This window comes from Oncorhynchus masou, chromosome 2 (assembly GCF_036934945.1).
Source record: "Oncorhynchus masou masou isolate Uvic2021 chromosome 2, UVic_Omas_1.1, whole genome shotgun sequence".
Classification (NCBI taxonomy): domain Eukaryota; kingdom Metazoa; phylum Chordata; class Actinopteri; order Salmoniformes; family Salmonidae; genus Oncorhynchus; species Oncorhynchus masou.
The window spans coordinates 39,486,486-39,492,485 of NC_088213.1; positions in this window are offsets into that span (position 1 = coordinate 39,486,486).

Genomic DNA, 6,000 nt, shown 5'->3' on the forward strand with positions numbered 1-6,000 from the left:
TTGACCGGTAGTATATATTTTGCAGTTTCCATTTTACATGTTGATTGGGCAAGTTTTCTGTCTCAAGAACATGTGAAACAATATTCATGTGGTATTTAAAACACTGATGCTTTTATCCAAGACGGATCGTACTGTCACATATACGATCACATATATTTCTAATTTTCCTTTCCATTGAACATGCAAAGCATTTATTATCTACTACATTGAAATACATAGAACAGAATGGAACACGTTGTACACTCTTGGAGAAAAAAGGTGCTATCTAGAACGTTAAAGGGTTCTTTGGCTGTCCCCACAGAAGAACCCTTTTGGTTCCAGGTAGAACCCTTTAGGGCAGGGGTGGGCAACTCCAGTCCTTGAGGGCCTGATTGGTGTCACACTTCTTCTCCTTCTCTAGCAAACACAGCTGATTAATCAGATTGCATTCTAAAGTGAAGATCGTGATTAGGTGATTATTGGAGTCAGGTGTGTTGGCTGGGGCTGGGGCAAAACTATGACACCAATCAGGCCCTCGAGGACTGGAATTTCCTACCCCCTTTCCAAATGGTTCTACCTGCAACCAAAAGCGGTTCTACCTGGAGAACCCTTTCTGAATCCTTTTTTCTAAGAGTGTATAATGCAAAGTGTTTTATTTGATATCCGTAGGAATTATGCACAACTTTAATCAGAAGTGCTTTGTTCAAACCCATCAAATGTTATTAATAATTTACTGGCAACATTTTTTATAATTGAACACACAGAACACTGTTCAATAAAACTTACCAGTGAGTAGTCAGCCATGACTCAGTTCTAAACCATGAGAAATGGTACCAGATAGCTAATTCTATTAGCTTTCTCTGTGTCTTTGATGCTCTTGTCACTGATATATTCTCTAATAAGTGAAAGAGGAAACCAACCAGGTAATTGCAGCTTCAGTACCCTGCACACACACACACACACACACACACACACACACACACACACACACACACACACACACACACACACACACACACACACACACACACACACACACACACACACACACACACACACACACACACACACCAGGACAACAGCCTCTCCCTCAATGTCAGCAAGACAAAGGAGCTGATCGTAGAACACAGGAAATGGAGGGCTGAGCACACCCCCATCCACATCATTGGGGCTATAGTGGAGCGTGTCGAGAGCTTCAAGCACCTCGGTCTCCACATCACTAAGGAATTAACATGGTCCACACACACTAACACAGTCGTGAAGAAGGCAAGTCAAAGCTTCTTCCCCCTCAGGTGGCTGAAAAGATTTGGCATGGGCCATTAGATCCTCAAAAAGTTCTACAGGTGCACCATTGAGAACATCTTGACTGGTTGCATCACCGCTTGGTTTGGCAACTGCTTGGCATCCAACCACAAGGCACTACAGAGGGTAGAGCGTATGGTGCAGTACATCACTGTGGCCAAGCTCCCTGCCATCCAGGACCTCTATACCAGGCGGTGTCAGAGAAAGGCCCTAACATTTGTCAAAGACTCTAGCCATCCACGACAAGCGGTACCGATGCACCAAGTCGGGAACCAACAGTACCCTGAACAGCTTTTTTTCACCACATACAGCGCATTCGGAAAGTATTCAGACCCCTTGATTTTTTACACATTTTGTTATGTTACAGCCTTATCCTAAAACATATCAAAACAATTTAAATCCTCATTAATCTTCACACAATCCATAATGATAAAGTGAAAACAGGTTACTAGAAATGTTTGCAAATGTATAAAACATTTAAAACTGAAATACGTTGTTTACATAAGTATTCAGACCCTTTTCTATGAGAGTTTCCAATGATCATCTTTGAGATGTTTCTACAACTTGATTGGAGTCCACCTGTAGTAAATTGAATTGATTGGACATTATTTATAAAGGTGTCTATATACCTGTCTATATAACACCTGTCTATATAAGGTCCCACAATTGACGGAGAAAAAACCAAGCTATGATGTCGAAGGAATTGTCCGTAGAGCTCCGAGACAGGATTGTGTCGAGGCTCAGATCTGGGGATGGGTACCAAAAGAAATGTGCAGCATTGAACCACCAAGACTCTTCCTAGAGCTGTCTGCCCGGCTAAAGTGAGTAAATGAGGGAGAAGAGAGATGACCAAGGGAGGTGACAAGGAACCTGATGGTCACTCTGACAGAGCTCCAAAATCAAATCAAATCAAATTGTATTTGTCACAAGCGCCAAATACAACAGGTACCTTACAGTGAAATGCTTACTTACAAGCCCTTAAACAACAATGCAGTTTTAAGAATATATCTATTTTTTTAATATTACAAAATAAATTAATAATACACAAAATATTAAAATGAGCAAACATTTTTTTTAATGTTTCTATATATTTATTTTTTTTACAAATAAACTGAAGTAAAAAATGTATAAATTAAAATGTAAGTAAAATATAAGAAGAAAAAAATTGAAAGATTACAAATAACTAAGGAGCAACAATAAAATAACAGTCGCAAGGCTATAGACAGGGGGTATTGGTATCGAGTTAATGTGCAGGGGCACAGGTTAGTCAAGGTAATTGAGGTAATATGTACATGTAACTAGAGGTAAAGCGACTATGCATGTATAATAAAGAGTAGCAGCAGCTTAAAAATAGGGGGTGGGGACAATGTAAATTGTCTGGGTAGCCATTTGACTAGATGTTCAGAAGTCTAATGGCTTGGGGGTAGAAGCTGTTAAGAAGCCTTTTGGACCTAGACTTGGCGCTCTGGTGCTGCTTGTCGTGTGGTATACAGAGAACAGCTTATGACTAGGTTGGCTGGAGTCTGTAAATTTTTATAGAAAACACTCCTGAAGTTTCTAAAACTGTTTGAATCATGTCTGTAAATAAAACAGAACTTATTTAGCAGGCGAAACCCTGAGGACAAACCATTCCATTTTTTTGTTGTTTTGAAGTCACTGTCTTTTCAATATTTTTTCATGGGGAATCCAGAATTCTAATCGACTTTCCTGCAGTTCCTACCGCTTCCACTGGATGTCACCAGTTTGTAGAAATTGGTTGAGGTTTTTCCTTTGTGTAATGAAGAAGTACCATAGCTCAGAACGAACGTCACTTCATGTGCATCTTTGATAGAGGCGCGTAACCAGAAAAGTAGCGTCAGTTTGTTTTGCTCCTGTATTGAACACAGATCATCCCATCTTCAATTTGATCGATTATATACGTTTAGAAATACCTAAAGTTGTATTACAAAAGTAGTTTGAAATGTTTTGGCAAAGTTTACAGGTAACTTTTGAGATATTTTGTAGCGACGTTGTTTAAGTTGGAAGCGGTGTTTATCTGGATCAAACGCGACAAATAAATGTACATTTTGGATATATATCGACAGAATTAATCGAACAAAAGGACCATTTGTGATGTTTATGGGACATATTTATTTTATTTCTGCGTTTTGTGTCGCACCTGCAGAGTTGAAATATGGTACTCTCTCATTGTTTACTGTTGTGCTGTCATCAGATAATAGCATCTTATGCGTTCGCCGAAAAGCCTTTTTGAAATCTAACATGTTGGCTGGATTCACAACGAGTGTAGCTTTAATTTGCTATCTTGCATGTGTAATTTAATGAAAGTTAGATTTTTCTAGAAATGTATTTGAATTTGGTCCTCTGCATTTTCCCTGGCTATTGGCCATGTGGGACGCAAGCGTCCCGCCGACCCCAGAGAGGTTTTTAAACAAATGCAAATGCAGCTACTTCGTTGTTGTTTTCTGGCTGCACTGTTTGACGTGACTGTAAGTTAGCCGTAGTTGGCTAGCTAGCAAGCAAGGGATAAGAACGTTGCCAGCCAATATGGCAATGGAGCATTTAGAACAAACGACTCTGTCATGTCCATAGATACAGAAGAAAAAGACTGAACGACTGGGTCGCATCTCTGGCAACCGAACCGATAATACGGACGACCAGCCGGCTAGGGTAGCAACCCTAGATTTGTGTCGGGACTATATCCGTGGAAGGATGAAATAGTATGAATAAATTCATCAAAATAAAGTTTTTAATTAAATACGTCAATCATTATTTGAATATGTTGGTAACCCATAGTATAAAGCCGGTGTTTGGAGTGTTTGGCAACACCCGTGCCAATATATCCTCCAAACACCGGCTTCTCTGGCATTATCACTTCATTATTCCTTGTGTTATTATGTCTTATTCTTCTCTCTGCGTTGTTGTGAAGGGCCCGTAAGTAAACTTTCACTCCTAGTCTACGCTGGTTGTTTACAAAGCATATGTCAAATAACATATGATTTTAATTTATTTGACAAACACACCGTTCCTATTTTCTAGTTGTTTACTAATTTGTCACTAATTTAAGCTCTTGTTACCCTTCAGTACCTCTCTCAGAGCATTTCCCCAGATCCCCCCTCTCTGCAGAACCGACACCCCCCACATACAACCCCCCACATACAACCCGGCCAGCGCAGTCGTTAGCCACACAGTGGTAAAGGTGGTAAAGCTGGAGGGAGGGGTTGGTCGGCAAGGGGGGAGTGAGCATTGCTCACCCGGAGCAATCGGATGAAAACGCAGTGCAGATGTAATTTGTTTTCAATGGCTGTTTCAAAAGAATAATTGTGGTGACACTGGCCAATCGATATTATGGATTTTTGTTTCCGAGTGTAGTGTGTGTGTGGTGCTAAGAGTAGGCAGGAAATACAACACTGCAGCCCGAATACAATAAAAATGGATTGAGGGTCTGTGGGTATTTGTAGGGCTGGTAGCCATCACTGGGCCACGGACATCATTGGTGGGATTACTAAACGTGTCCTCTGGGCTGCCTGCCCTGCTCGCTGTGAATGTGTGGCTGCGTTTACTCCTGTTCCTCTCCCCTGCTAGTCTTTCAGGAAGAAAAACATTGACTACACTTGAATAAACTCACTTAAGATGAAACGCAGAAAAGGGAGAAAACACTGAGTCCCCTAAGCTCAGGGAAGCAGTATGGGGACTTGAGGAGAGGGATCAACCGTGGGACTGCCTGGTCTATCGTTTCTAGCTACACAGGCTTGTTCTGCAGGCTGGCGTGCATGTGTGCGTTCATGTACCTGTGTGCATGTGTGTGAGGGATGGATAGATGTTTTTGCTTGTGTTATGTGATATACTGTGGTGTGTTGGAGACTGCAGTAGGATACAATAAGGATGGAATCACCATCTACAGTGGGGCAAAGTCAATAGTAAATACAAATTTGGTATACTGGTATTGTCATGCACATGCTTTGATATGCAAATGAGCAATGATAGAAGCAAAAAAAATCTACGATTTGTATGATTTTGAGTGTCTTCTCCAGCTGAAATCAATTTGAAGAGATTCAAATATAATTCGGTGTTGTTGACCCCCTTACTTGAACATCATGTTATGTCTCCTATTGAATTACGTTACATGATGTATCATTGAATGTTGTGAGTATCCCAGCTCATGAAAGGGAGACAGCTTCCATTTATTGATGCTCGTTGTACCAAAGAATAGCCCTGGCTTTAAAAGAAACCTGGGCCTTCCTGCTACCCTGTTCTGTGTTAGCTATCTAACCTCTATCCTCCTCTTGATAAGGCACCTGCATGCTTCCTTTCCTCAGACCACCTATTCATTTAGCATGCAAGGCCAGATTCGTCCACAGCTGCCTGATGTTTTATACAAACCTTGCCCTCTTTATAGATCTGTGTCTGTCTTTTAATGAACAGATGAAACTAATGAACGTGAATTATCCATTTAATTAAAATAATTAAAGCCAAATAGATAAACCAAAGCATTCAAGCATAAAACTATTATTTGTAGAATAAATACATACGTGCTTGTTTTTAACCAAATACCGGTAGGCCACCTTTTGAATTAATGATGAATATCGGCCTCAGCTTAATTTATCTGCCAAGATTTCGAGTGCAGTCTGTCAAAAAGCGATTGAATATATATTTGCTTTCAACACTTATAATATAAAATACAGGGTTATTTGAGGTACTATTATCCAAATGTTCTTTGTA